Genomic DNA, 7,129 nt, shown 5'->3' on the forward strand with positions numbered 1-7,129 from the left:
TCATCTTTTACAAATTATGTGTGTGTGTGTGTATGTGGTAAAACATACATAACATCTATCACTTTAAACCATTTAGTGGTTTGATTACCCTTTTAAGGTTAATTCTTACAAGTAATGGGGGCTGGGCCAAGAAATATGCACACCTTACTTTGGTATTCAAATTGCCAGATCTTCCTCATATTTACTGGGAGATGATGAAGCTGTTACTTTAATCCTGGTGTGAGATCGAAGCAAAAGAGAGATGTACAGACTCTAAGGTGCTTCAGCCCATTTAGGCCCTTCCTACCTTTTTCCTCTTTCACTTATTCTTCTTAACATGGAGGAAGAGCCAAGAACTGCATCTCCCAGGCACTCTTAGGGACCACACTGCTGGGTAACCGTAGTAGTACCGGGTCTGAGAAGGCTATAGCGAGTGGGCGGGAGCATGCAAGGAATTCTGGGAAATGTAGTCCGATGGGAAGCTGTGAGGGGGGAATAAAATGAGTGTGTATGTGTGTGTTTATTTTGAAGACGGGTGGAGCTGCTGCCAGCCTTGCATTTGGAAACGGGGCGGCGGGACGCCCTGATATCCCTCATACGTAGTCTTTGAGTGTACAATAGCCGCCCGTGGATGGTTGGCTTTATTCCATTGTCCCAGACGAGGAAAGGCGGGACGCCTTCGCACTCGGCGCGCGCGCGGGGCCAGAGACATAGGCCGCCCGCGGGGCGGAGCAGAGCATGCCGGGAGTTGTGGTCCCGGCGCACTGAAGCGGTGGGACGTGTCGAAGCGCTGCGTTCGGCTCCTCCTTCCCCGCCCTTCTCAGCGGTCCCCCGGCCCCCCCACTCTGCCTCCTCCTCCTCCACCCGCAGCCGAGCGTCCCCTCCCCCAACCCGTCGGTCTCCTCGGCGGCTACTGCAGAGGATCCAGAGCCGAGTAGCTGAAGAGGAGGAGGCTCTCAGTCCCTGCGCGCCATCCGCCACCCTACGGACACCGGTGAGGGAGCCAGAGCGTCGCCGCTGCAGCCGCCAGAACAGACAAGGGCATCGCCGCCTCAGCCGTCGCTGCTTTTTGCCTGCAGTCGCTCGCCGGTGAGAACCCCTCCCCCCCCTTCCCCCCCAAAAAAAAAAACCTGGCCCGTTCGTCCTGAGCCTGGGCTGGTGGTACTGGAGAGAATGAGAGTGGGGGCAGCACGGCCCCTGGGTGGGTTTGGGGGAGGGGGCTAAGGTTGCGATGGAACGGCGGGCTGGCGGGGAAGACTTGTGCTGGCGCGGGCTGGGGGTGGGGTGAGTGAGGGTGGGACCCAGGCAGGTTGGGGGGCGACAAGGGAGGGAGACTTTTAATGGCGAATGACCAGGGCTGGGATAGGAGTGTGGAATTAGGGGGGTGGGGGTGCGAGGTGGAATTTGGGTTGGTGTTGGGGCGAGATGGAAGATAAGGCTGGAGTGGGTTGGTTTTTAATGGGGGAGGGGACTGAATGAGGGTGGTGGATTTGGGGTTGGCCAGGAGCAGTTGACAGCTTGGGATTTGAGCTGGGGTGGGAGGTAGGGGGATGCTTTCAATGAAGAGTGGGTTGTACTGACTAGCATTGGACCCTGGGGGTGGGGTGTTAATTCTGGAGGGTGGAATTTGGGGTGGACCCAGGACGGGCAGATGGAGGTGATAGGAGCTGAGAATGAGGGGCTTTCAGTAGGGTTTTGTCAAGGGGGGGGTCGGGCGAGGCGGGGGGGGGGGCGGTATGTGGAATTCATGGAACCTTATAGAATAGAAGGGGTTGGAATGGAGCAGAGACCCGATTGAGGTGGACATAGGGGCTAGGACTTTGAATGAGTGGGGGCATGATGGTGAGCAGGCAGGATGGAGGGGCGATTGGAGTAAGGCCCAAAATGGGCACTTAAGGCTTGAAAGTGGGAGGAGGGAGTGCAGTGAAATGGAAGTTAGGGGGATTTTAGAACCCCTGGAAGAGGCATGATGGTTCTCTGGGTGCAGGGTCGCGGCAGAGGGCATAGAAGAACAGTGTTAGGTGGTGAGCAGGGTTAGGTCATGGTCTGTTGATGAAAATGCCCCTTGACCACGGTGACAGGGAGTTTGGGAGAAGGACTATCAGACAAACTGTTAAGACTGGTGAAGTGGCTAATGATCATGAAGTAGCAGAGGAGAAATTTGAGGAGGGGGAGACCTGGAGTTGCAGAGAGCATAAGGGATATCAGTCCTGCGGGGGAGGGGAAATTGGGGTGGCCTAGAGATACAATAGGGTTAGGGCTTGGAACACTTTATATGGACAGCTCTGGTGGCTGTGGTTGGGGGAAAGACTACAATCAGGGTTGTTAGAGAGTACTTTGCATGAGACAGAAAAGCTGTGTTAAAGACTGCCTTAAGATACTAAATTGATCTTTTTGTTTCATTTCTATCAGTAACATATTTAGAAGTAAATTCAACCTAGAGAATCAAGTTAATAAAGATTTCAGGTAGGGTAGAATCAAGGAAGGTAAGGTCCCATTCCCAAGGAAGAGATGAAATGTGATAGATTGATGTTTCTGTCTTTGCCTTTCCCTGGTACACTTAACAAATAATTCTGGAGTTTGGAATTTAAATAGATTTGATGAGATTGAGGTTGTTAAGGAGCATTCCTTACTTGAGCACTGATGAACAAGACTGAAAAATATGAGGCTACATTTATTTCCTAGTCAGACGACATGCATATATGTAGAAAGTGCTTAGGTTCCCACCCCACCCCATTAAAATGGATTGCTTGAAGACTCCATTTATTGGTGTCCTGGTTTGCAAGGCAATTAGGCCCATCATTGTATTGCAGGCTAATAATCTTGAGATGAGTCTTGGCACCACTGCTTTATGTAAACAGAGTGAAGACAGGAAATATGGAAATGTCATAAATATTCATTGCTGAGATGTCTTGGTACTGATGGAGTTTTTCATTTGATTTTCTTTTGACATTGCTTGATAAGATTTAAAATAATTGGGCTGTTTTCCTATAGATTGAATTTTTTCCTAAAGGATTTCAGGTGATCAGAAATCCGTCAGATGTAAATAAATAGGCATATTGAGTCATTTTTATCTTGTTTTTTAAGGGGGTGGTATTGATGTGGCATATTGCATTAACCACAGAAATAACATATTCATCAAAATTTTGATTTAAAACCTAGTGATATGTTCATTCTCCTATCAGAATGGTGATGAGGGAAGGTAGAGAGGGGTGTGAATGGAGGAACCATCTTTACAAAAACAGGTTTCTGGATGTGCTGCATTAACTATGGTATATTGAACATTAATTGACTGTTGATTGGAGTTCAGACTGGAAAATGAGGAGACGTATGTATCAAGAAGATAAAGTTGGTATCAATGGGATAAAAATAATTTTGTTTTTGTTCAAGCTTCAGACTTCTGCTAGCACACACCATTTTCCTGAGCTTTCACAGTTTTAGTACATAAAAATATACATTATTCAGAATATTTTTTGATGTTAGTTCCTACATGGGCAGAATGATGGAAGGTTGAACTTAACCTTGTAATTGAAAGTTTTGTTATGAATAAGCTTTCTGTATTACAGTACAAATCAAGTTTGAACAGTTACCTATAATTCAGTGAGAGTGTAACCTAACTACTGCAAGCATTTCTTATAATTTAACCCGGGGTCCGGACATTCCTTAGGCGGACCTATAGGCTTGATCTAGAGGTGAGATATTTATATTATAACCTTAGCTTTTGAAAGCTAAACTGAAAAGTAATTGCATGAGAGAAATGTTTTGGCGGTTAAATAGTAGAAATGTGTATAAAGTGTTTTAGTAGCTTTATTTCACTTGAACCTCCATATAGTCTGGTGCTAAGGAGAAAGCAGGAAAAGGTTTTTGTTCGATAGGCAACTTGGAGGAATGAATACCAAAGACAAGAGTCAAGAGTCCTGGGTTCATATCCCAGTTCCACCACTTTAATAGCTAGATTGGGTTAGAGGTAGAGAGGGAAGTGATTGAAGGTGTGAAGTCATGAAAAACTTCGCATACTTCACACAGCTGTCAAAAGGAACAAATGTGCTCATGCCTATAAAAGCAGTTTATGCCCCAGGAACGTTGATATGAAATATTTGTTCACGATTTACTTAATGCTTGCTAAGTGCCAGGGGAATGAAAGTGAACAAAAACCTGCTTCCAGAATTGTGAAAGAGATAGACAATTTAAATATAGTCATGATCTGCATAAAGGCAGTTGGAGCAACTTCTAACAGCATAGATGGCCCCAACCCCTGTAAAGCCTATTATATTAAGAACTTGTGACACATGCAAAGGTTTTTAATAACAGTCTAGCAAATGAGTGCTGCTTTGGAACATGCATCAAAGCATTTTTAGTTGTTACTATGTTAGGGATGTTCTAGGGTATCTGAAAGTATTTCATGATTATTATGCATGGAAAGATAATTGTATTCTAAAAGAAACAATTGACTACCTGACATTAGATACCAACTGTACTTAAATTGTTTAGATTTGCATATAAATTCAATTTATAGACAGATTTAGTAATGGAATTTGTAAATTTGTTTGTAATCCAGGGCATGCCTGGCTGTAACATGGTATTCACACAAAAATCAAAATCACCTAATTTCTTATTCCACAGTTCATATTGTGGACTTTAGACAGTGGGTGACTGTGTAGTGTGAGAAGTGAGGCAAGAATATATATTGGTTAAGAGTGTGGCTTTAAAGTTAGTCTTCAAAAAATAAAAAAATTAAGGTAGTCTTCGTACTACCTGGGCAGCCTTGGGCAAAATAGTCTCATCTGTAAAATGGGGATAATGAAACTAATCTCATAAAGTTGTTTGGAGGGTTAAACAAAATGCATGCAAAGAGTTAAACAGTGTATATTATATAGTGCATTACTGTTGAGTTGATTCTGACTCATAGTGATGGTAGAGTTGCCCCACAGGGTTCCAAGGCTGTTCATCTTTATAGTAGCAGACTGCTGCATTGTTTTCTGAGTAGCTGGAGTAGCTGGTAGGTTTGAAACGCTAACCTTCAGCACTTTAACTGTTGTGCCACCAGGAATAATTTTCTTACATAGCACACGCTTAAACATTGTAGATTGTTGCTATCATTAGTGGGGTGGTAGAATTTTTAGTCTTATGATGTGTTATTTGATGGTGTGCACAAATGTGCCTGACTCACATCACAGTTCGATGGAAGAACGCCCTGATGACCTGCTTCTATTAGGATTACAACCATGGAGACCCTCTCAGGCAGGTCCACCCTGTAACACATGGGATTGACATGAGGATTGACTTGATGGCGAGGGAATTAAAAAAGTAATTCATTCATGAAATCGGATTTTACATGATTGTCTCAGTTTATTTGCTTATCTGTATGGTTTGTACTATAAAATAGGGACTTTAATATAATACTAACATGTTAGCTCTTTGTTTCCTCATGTGCAGTAATAGAAGAAAAAATACTGTGAGAAGTTAAATAACTTGTCACTTTCTAGTTGCAGATCAGAAATTCTGATTCTTCAACCTTGTCTATGTCATCTTTTAAAACATGAACTCATATGCATGAGTGTGAATATAAACTTATAATTTAAAGAACAATAATAAATTAAAGACGTTGTACACTCAATACCCAGGTTAGCAAAAAGATTATTAGTACTTTTGAAGCCTCTTGTGAGGTCCTGTTTGATTGAATCTCTTTTCTCCCCTTTTCCTTAGAGGTAGCCAACCGCTCTCCTGATTTTTGTATGAATCATTCTATTGCTTTTTTATCTGGTGTACCAAACATACGTGCTTATCTCTAAACAATAGATATCCCTCCCCTTACAGCTTCATATACATTATAGTGTCTTTTGTGACACTTTCATGCTGAATTATTGTTTAAGTTTAGAGGAGTTTTATTTCTTCCGCCATCATGGCAGAAATTTGAAAGCACAGGAAAGAAAAAAGGGAACAAATTTATTGTTTATTGACCCTTTCTCCAGGAGCACATTCTATTAACATATTTATGTACCAAGACCTGAGATGCTGTGGTGAAGCACCTGACTGCTATCCAAAAGGTTAGGGTTAGCTGCTCTACAGGAGAAAGTTGTAGTAGTCTTAGGGCTTTACAGCTTGAGAACCTTTTGGGAGAAGTTCTACTCTGCCCTATGACAATTCCCCGCGCGTTCCCACCCCCCCCAATGTAGTGAAGAATATTGACAGTTCAGGTTGCAGGAGGAATCCAGTTTGTAGTTATGCATGATCAGATTTCCCAGATGTGAATCAGTCATACTTGGAAATAGGAGAGGGTAATAGCTGTCCTGAGCTCTGAGAGTATTTACTATCTTGGAATATTTTTCTCATTGGCAGGAGGTCTTTATATTTTGGGTACTAATTCTTTGTTAAACCAATTTGGGGCTTCGTATCATATTTTGGCAAGTCAGTTAGCTCTTAGGGTCAGGATTTTTGTGTATCTTTTGTTTTGCAGAAAGATATTCTGGTACAATGGTCCTCTCTTGATGGTGCAGGAGGGTCTGTCATCTATACATTTTTCCATGAATTTTTTAAAGTCTCCCTTGTGCATATCAGAAGCTTAACAATTTAGATGCTAAGAATTTTCTGTTCAAGGGATTTAAAATCTATATGAATTAATCACCTGTTTAAGCTTCAGTTAATTTATCTGTAAAATGGGGCTCAAATAAGATAAAATAAATGTGAACATGTTTTTAAGCTATAGAAGACTTTATAAGCGTTGATCTTCCCCCCCTTGACCCCCCCCTCCCTCCCAGTTTATAAAACTGAAAGCAGAATACCCTAGAGGCAAAAAGCTTGTCATATTTGGCTTAGTCTTTCCGGTGGGCTTTTCTCCTGGTGGAGGCCAGCTCCTAGTTTCTCCTTTGGCATTGGGATGTTGTTGGGTTTAGCGGGATGGAGAAGCTGACAGAGGACTTTCTCTTCAGTGAATATTTGGGACTTGGGATTCTGATTCATAGGGGCCCCTTGTAGGGCTTCCATAACTAATTTTAAAAATTATTGTTAATTGGGGTTTAATACATATATCTTTCCATAGTTCAATCATTCCATGACTGTAAGTTTTTAAGAATAGCAGATGGCTTCATCTTTCTCTCATGGTGGCTAGTGGTTTGAACCACTACCTTTTGGTTAGCAGCCCAAAGCTGCT

General features: G+C 42.9%; 1 protein-coding gene across 1 annotated transcript in view; it reads left to right on the plus strand.

Moving 5' to 3' along the window:
- Nucleotides 1-841: 841 nt before the first annotated feature.
- Nucleotides 842-7,129, plus strand: part of FAM168A (family with sequence similarity 168 member A) — a 199,124-nt gene continuing 192,836 nt past the window's right edge. Inside the window, exon 1 of the mRNA XM_045293097.1 lies at nucleotides 842-1,068. The gene's annotated coding sequence lies outside the window, so the exon portion shown is untranslated. The remainder of the gene's footprint in view (nucleotides 1,069-7,129) is intronic.

Source organism: Echinops telfairi, unplaced genomic scaffold (assembly GCF_000313985.2).
Source record: "Echinops telfairi isolate 266 unplaced genomic scaffold, ASM31398v2 ScPeMD7_1713;HRSCAF=2227, whole genome shotgun sequence".
NCBI lineage: Eukaryota > Metazoa > Chordata > Mammalia > Afrosoricida > Tenrecidae > Echinops > Echinops telfairi.